This window comes from Ictidomys tridecemlineatus, chromosome 10, assembly GCF_052094955.1.
Source record: "Ictidomys tridecemlineatus isolate mIctTri1 chromosome 10, mIctTri1.hap1, whole genome shotgun sequence".
Taxonomy (NCBI): domain Eukaryota; kingdom Metazoa; phylum Chordata; class Mammalia; order Rodentia; family Sciuridae; genus Ictidomys; species Ictidomys tridecemlineatus.
Window position 1 is genome coordinate 132,196,359 of NC_135486.1, and position 7,742 is coordinate 132,204,100.

The following is a 7,742-nucleotide window of genomic DNA, read 5'->3' on the forward strand; positions in this document are numbered from 1 at the left end:
TCTGCCGAGTTTGGACGGGTTCCGTGGCCTGCAACCTGACCATTTTACAACCGAGAGTCTGTCGACCACTAAAGAGAGAGGTAAGCACATGACTGGATGCACGACCTGAGAGGTCTGCGTCCTGAGCACTCTTGTCTTGGTACTCGTGAAAGAACCAGTGGCCTAGAGGTGGCTCTCTGCAGGGGAACGGGACACATGGGAAGAAACACGGCTGAGTGTCTGCTGGGTGGCCTTACTTACGGGCTAGCAAGACGGGATTAGGGCTGAGGACGTGGCACGGCGGCAGAGCTACACTCGCCTGGCCTGTGCCAGGCCCCGGGTTCAATCCCCGGCCCACGGAAGAACAGGGCCCTGGAGGATATCCAGCCTCCAGCCACAAGGGCTGGCACTGGGGTGTGGAGCGAGGAATGTGTTTACACGCCTGGAGGTTTGTCTTTGGAACCTCTCCAAAAGCTCAAGGGTTGGAAGCCTGGTCCCTCATGCCACAAAGCCCGGAGGCGGGGCTTTGGGGGATGATGAGATTAGGAGGACTTGGGCTCCCCCCATGATGACAGTGGACGGCTGGAGGTGGGCCGTGTCAGAGGAAGCAGGTCACTGGGGTGTGCCTTGCCAGGGTTTCTCTTCTCCCCGGCCCCTCCCTCCCTCCCTCCCTCCCCCCTCCCTCCTTCCCGACTACCAGGAGCTCAGCAGCTTCCGTCCACCACACCCAGAGCAAAGGAGCCAGCTGACCAGGAGCCGAGACCTTTGAAACCGTGACCCCAGAATAAACCTTTCCCACTCTAAGTTGTTCTTATCGGATGTTTTGGACCCAGTGACAAAAAGCAGATGAACAAAAAGCAAACCACAGCCACCGCGGTTTAGCTACAAAAACGGGAAAAGGTAGTAACATTCTGTATCAGTCAACCCAGGCTGCTGTAACAAAATACCATGGACTGGATGGTTTACACACAGACATCCTACAGTTCTGGAGGCTGGAAGTCCACCATCAAAGGCCTTCTCCCTGGCTTGCAGTGGTCTTCACATAAGAGAGAGAGAGAGAGAGAGAGAGAGAGAACACGATGCTCTGATCTCTAAAGACCCCAATGCCATCATGGACCCCCACCCTCGTTACCTCTTTGAATCCCAGCCACCCCCTGAAGGCCCCACCTCCCAATACCATCACAATGGAGGTCAGAGCTTCCACACAGGAGTGGGGAGGGGGCGGGGTCGACAGACGTCCAGTCCACAGCCAGCACCTTCCTGGGGAAGTTGGTAGGAGGCTGGGGTGGACTTCAGAGCCCCCCGGAGAGTGCCTGGCGCTCACTCAGCACCATGGGCGCCTCGGCTGTGTGTGCTGGCGTTGGCGGCTCCAGCTTCCACAGGGCGAGTACCTGATGAGTGAATCGGCGCGGGGGAGGGAGGGGACGGGGGGGGGGAGACGGGAACGTGGTCATTTGGGGCCACGGGACGGTGGACAAGTCAATGGATGAACTGCGTGACGACATGGAGGGGCAGAGAGGAATGTTCTCTGGAAGTCCCACCCCGGACTCACCGACTGCCCTTCCTCTGCAGGCGTAGGAGGCCACTGGGGTCCCTCGGGGACACCTGTCCAGAGGGCTCCGAGACGGCGCCGGCCACCCTGGAGTCCACGGTCTCTGGACCTGCTCCTGTGCTGCCCTGATCTGGAGCAAAGCCGTCGGCTGGTCACAGACTCCTCCAAGCTCCCGGAACATGGCCTCCAAGACGGTGCCCTGTGGCTGTGCACCCACAAACCCGAGGACCCCCCCAGAAGCCCCTCAGTCCCCCATCAAGCGCCCCAAGACTTCCAAGGTCAGAATGCTCCCGGGCCCTTTACCCAGGGACCGGGACTCGCTCAGGGGTCTGGCCAAGCAGTCCACGGGGAACACGGGGCCCGGCCCCTTCCAGCCTAAAACCTGCTACTGCCTGGACCTCTGTCCCCTCCCAGCGGGGCAGCGCCTGGCCCCCGAGTCCCCGATCCCCCCAGCCATCCCTGAGGCCACAGGCGTCTGCCTCCCCGAGGATGGCGTGATCGTGCTCCAGCTGATGGACCAGATCCGTGCACTCAGGAAGAACCTGCACCTAGCCATGTTCCCTCCCGCGAGGCCACCCTACGAGGTGGCCAGGAAGCCAAAGGGCAGGACCCAGCACCGGAGCAAGAAGCAACGTGACAAAGAAGTGCTTGGCTTCAGCATCAACCTGGTCCTCTCCGACTCGGACCTGTCGGCTCCAGACATCCCAGAACACCTCCCCCTTCCAGAGGCCACAGCAGTCACAGTTCCTGCCGTTCCGTAAACTCCTGGCTGCGGTTTCTTCCCCTCCAATCAAGGCGAGTGCACGCAGTCGGGCAGGTTGTGCACTGTACCGGATCCACCCGTGATCTAAGACAGCACGATTCACATTGCAGCCATTGTCAATGGGAACCTTTTTCTAATTTAAATAAGGGGCTAAAGGTGACCCTGCCGAATGCCTTCGTGGGTAGGTAGTTGAGGCTCCGAGGTGGATCTTTGACCTAATAATGTAGTTAAGAGCTCATGTTCTTGAGCCAGACAAGGGTTGCCTCCTGGCTCTGCCATCTAGATTGGTACCTGACGCTGACAAGTTAATTCTAAGTTCTCTGAGACTCCGTTTGCTCACACACACACACAAAGGGGGTGATAATAATCCCTCATGGGGCTACGGGGTGGCTCCGTGGTAAAGAAATGCAAGTCCCTGGGTTCCGTCCCAGCACCACAAAGCTGTCAGCACAAGGATTCCTCATGGGCTTGTTGAGGGTGGAACTGGAACCCAGAGCGCCGTATACAGCAGGTGCTCAAGGAGCCCTCAGACAACCTCTGGAGGGAGAGGGCAGTGGGCAGTTACCTGATCTCCACCAATCCACAGGCATCCCTGCCTCCTCCGGTAAATGCCACAGTCCCCCCCTCGAACCTCAGGGTGTGCCTGAGAGCCCTTCAGGTGTATCGTGGCTCCCCATTGGTTGGCCCGGGGTGTCACCTGACCCAAGCTCAGCCAACCACAGGATTCCTCTGGACTTTCCAATTTAGGGCCAGCGGGGAGCAAGGCTGGGTGCTGAGCCAGGGGATGAGGCTGGGAGATGTGGGTCAAGGGGAGAATAAAGCAGGTGCCCCTCTATCCCAAGGAGAAGGAGGTGATCTGGAAAGACGCAGGGGAGACCGGCAGCAAAGAGGAAAGGGGGGACAGAGAGGTGGGAGGGAGTTGCCTGCTGGCATCTGGGTTCCTGAATCCAAGTGTCCCCGGGACTCAGAGAGCCCCTTGTCCTCACCCACTTATGGAACCACGTGGACCCATCTCCAGAGCGCGGATCCAACTGACCACTTTTCCCTATTCTGCGAAGGCTTCAGCAGCTCCGTGCAGAAACCCCGGGCAAAAACACAAACTTTTCAGGCTGGAAACCAAAGACCTCTGGAATCTGGCTTTATCTCCTTCTCTTACTTGTCCAACGGGTCCATTAGATGTCGTCACTCACTCTCCAGGTTTTGTGCCTTGATTCCTGCCCTTTGCCCTGTGAAATAGCCCTCTTCCCATGGCGTCTCCTAGGGGACAGGGATGGCGCTCGCCCAGTGACCGCTCACTGGCCATCATCTCGTTCAGCATCCTGACTCCCTTCTGGGATGATGCCCTCCCCCAGTCACTGGATCCAATTGGATGCTGGCCCCTGGGACCTGGGATCTTGGGTAGTAGAGGGTACCCCTATGTCACCATCAAAATGGTTGGAAAGGCTCTTGCTGGGTTCCATCAAAGGATCTACCTGGATTTCTCCCCACCACCAATTTTTTAGAAAATTTAATTCTTCAGGCTTCCTTTTACCCTTCTAACAAATTCCTTCTTTTCTAGAGTTAGCTACGATCAAAGGACTCTGCCTGATGTGGTGCTTGTCAAAATCCTGCCCAGACTCCAAGACCCAGATCAAACGCTTCCTCTGAGTGATTTTTCCCTTCAGAATCCAACTCAGCAACGATTTTCTCTTCTCTCTGTTCTTTCTCTCCTTCTCTTTCTCTTGCTCATTCCTCCTGCCCGTCTCCCTCTCCTCTCACTCACAGATGCTCCCTCACAAAACTGAACTTCTCAGATCTTCTCTAGTTAATTCTGGCCGATAAGATGGCAGTCGAAGTTGTTGGCCAGACTCTGGTGGCGGTCCCCAAAAGGGATCGACTCAGATAAGAGGCACATCTTCCTTCCCTCCTGATACTTCTTCCCTGTGGATGGGAGAACTTGGAGGGTCTGGTGAGTTCAAAGCCAGCCTCAGCAACTGAGTGAGGTGGTAAGCCACTCAGCAAGACGGTGTCTCTAAATAAAAATAGAATAAAGGGCTGGGGTATAACTCAGCGGTTTAATGGCCCTGGGTTCAATTCCTAGTACCAAAAAATAATAATAATTGCCAGACTCCACCATCACCCAAACAAAACCAGCCTCCAGGTTAGTTCTTATGATTTTCAAGTGTGTATTCCGTGCGAGGCATGGTGCTGAACACTTTCTACTTATCGCTTCATTTTAATGCGCCTAGCAACCCAACCAGTTTTTCTGCATGAGAAAATCAAGGCTTCGCATCGCCTAGGAGGTAGAATTTAAGATTCAGGTCCTGGCTTTCTCCTGTGTGTGAGGGAGAAGAAACAAAACTGTACCTGACAGAGAAAGCAAATTGTGCCCCCCACCCCCCACCCTTCTTCCTTGGCAGGGACAACTTTGGCAATGTCTGCAGGTGTTTCCATTATCACAACCTGGAGAAGGGACGTGACTGGCATCTACGAGGTACGGGCTGGGGATGCTGCTGACCATCCCACTACCAGCAGGGCAGTCTCCCGCCCCCCGACACACACACACACACAACAGAGAATCATCTGGACCAAGATGGCAATAGAGTAAGAAACCCTGCTGTATGGGTTTTTCATCTGGGCACAGGTGTCTAAACTCTAGCCAACGAGATGTGAGAGATTTTTGTACCATGCCCTTAAAAAAGACAAAATAAAAAAAGGTATGCCGTCCCTTCCTCTTTCCCCCTTTCCTCCTTTCCCGTAGGGCGCCATTTTGGAATTCATAAACAGGAGCAGCATCTTGGAACGGGCAGAGCAGCAAGAGTCCTCACTGTAGATTACTCCACACTTTCGGCTTTTGTGAGAGAGAAGCAAAGTCTCATCCCACAAAAGCCATTAGTGCTTTGAGTCTGGCTTTCAGCAGTCAAATCCTCATGCTAAGATGCCATGGTAATGCCTCCCTCTTTCTCCTGCCTCCCCCTTTCTCCTGCAATCTCCCGAAGAAAACACCCTCTGGAAAGGCTTTGTTGGGGCAGCCGGCCCTCAAGGACAGGAGAGCACTTTCTCACAGCAGTGTCATTACCACCCCGTGGCAGTGACTTCTTCAGTATCTGCCCACAAAGTCATTTCCATCCAAGTGCATCGGCTCATCAAATTTCCAGACTTTGACTCAGCCCCCATTAGACTTTGCTTCCCGGGCCTCAAGTGGTCTCTTTATGCACAAAAGAAAACAATCCTCTGAATACAGAGCAGGTGCACATTTCTGGAATTGTGATCTGCTTCCCGGGGAGAATGGAATGGAGCGCTAGGAGCCCCGCCTGGGCGGAAGGGCTTGCAGGTCTCGCCGATCCTGACACAGTCCCTCTGCTCTCCCATCAGGCAGCGCGGGGAAGGGGTCCTTATGGCCTCCACTGAGCCATGCACTTGGCTTCCTTCACTCCAGGGGACTCACGGCACGTGTCTGCGACACAGTTGAGCACTTTCAGAGGAGCAGTGGACGAAGTGCCGCCCGGATATGAAGATTCCTGGTTTCCTGCTCCCTAACCCACCTTTCATTAGCTCTGTGATGACTTTTTGTTCACAAGTGACCACATCTAAACTGGCTTCCACAAAGGAGTGGGGACTTATGGGCTCAAGGTCAAAGAATGGCAGGATCCAGGGACTGGATTAGCCACGTTCCCAGCTTCTGTGTGCCTGAGGCTTTAACATCCCCACCCCACCCCACCCCACCCCCCCCCCCCCCCCCCCCGCCCACTCCTTGCTCTGGACAAGCCGATAACAGCTCTAAGGCCCGAGTCACCTTGCCTTGACAATCTACATTCCTGGTCATTTCCCTTCTCAGGAGTCCTCCTCCTTCCAGAACACGATTTTCAAATACGAACCAACCAACCTAGAGTCCAGCGCTAACCACCTCCCCTGCTGGGCTCCCACATTCCATGATACACCTGCCCCTGGTCGCTGCAGGGCCAGGTGCCAGACAGCCAGGGACAGCCCCTGTCCACCAGGGTTCACAGAAATAGTACAGACCAACCAGTCCTCAGGCCTCCTTCCCAGCCTCCCCTTTCCCTGGCCTCCCGATAGGACCTAGTGCTTCTCAGGGTGGCCCCACTCTGATGTGCCACGTCCTCCCGCTCTTGGGATCTGCAAGAATAACAAACCATCCTTGTCGGTGACGGACATCTCCGGGCCTGTTGGCCTTGCCATCCCTAAATCATCATAAAACAGCGGCGTCGAAGGGGCTGCCTCTGCCCATCCCTGAGCCTCCGTTCCTCGGTGCCGGCTTCGTCCTGAGCCAGGCCTGCCCCATGTGTGGCAGAGGTCTGCGGCAGCCTCTGCACATCTCCATGGAGTTCTCTAACCCCTGAGGGAGGTGGCCTCTTCTCCCACGCAGTGGTCTTCAACTTGATTTCTGTTGGCTCTCCTTGAGTGCCAGCCCGGCCTAGGGCCAGAACATGCAGGTCCTCCTCGGACTGCGTGGTGCAGGGGACTTACCCAACCCTGGGGTCCAGGAGGAGAATCCCTCCCACCCCAGCCACGTGGGCTGAGCGTGTGGGCAGGTGACCTCCCTGCAGGAAACAAAGGCGTTGCGCAGAAGAAGACCTTAAGTGGACCCTCAGATGAGGAGTCGGTGCAAATGGTTAACCCGAGGGGTAATCCCAGGGAGTATCAAAGGGACAGGAAGTGACACTGGGGAGGGAAGGAGCCAATACAGGGAGCACTCATGAGCAGGGCACCGCTGGGGACCACTGGAAACCGATCCGCTGGGGACTTCTGGAGGCTGTAGACTGTGTCCGAGGGGCAGGTGAGTGTTCATCCACCAGCTCCCACCCGTCGCTGCCTGAGGCCACTTTCCAGGAGATGAATCTCCAATGTTTGCCTTGAATGCTGCTTTGCCCAGCTCCTGGGCCAGAGGACACCCCAGACAGGAAATCACAGTCAGGAACTAGGGATCTGTCCAATAGTTGAGGGTCCAGGGGACGGGGGCGTAACAGAAGCCTCCCACCTTCTCGTTGGTGAGATCAGACTGGGGCATAAGCGCTCTGTTTCCGCCCCTTACAGGATCCTAAGGCTTCCTCTCTGCGCTCAGGCAATATCAGGCGGTGGCTGTGCCGGGCTCCGGGTGAACCATCTGGCTCTAACTGGACCCCGCCCTGGTCTCCAGAGGAAAACTCACCCTGAGGGCACCGTGACCTCAGCCCCCAGAGACCCTCACCAGGGGATCCAGCCAAACTGCCCAGAGTCCTCCGACCTGCAGGAGATAATCAATAGGCATTTCTCACAGGTTTTATTTTATTTTTTTTTCCGGTTTGTGGATTGCTATTCTGTGTTATTTTTGATGCAGTTCTTTTTTTTTTTTTTTTAAAGAGAGAGTGAGAGAATGAGAGAGAGAGAGAATTTTTTCAACGTTTATTTTTTAGTATTTGACGGACACAACATCTTTGTTGGTATGTGGTGCTGAGGATCGAACCCGGG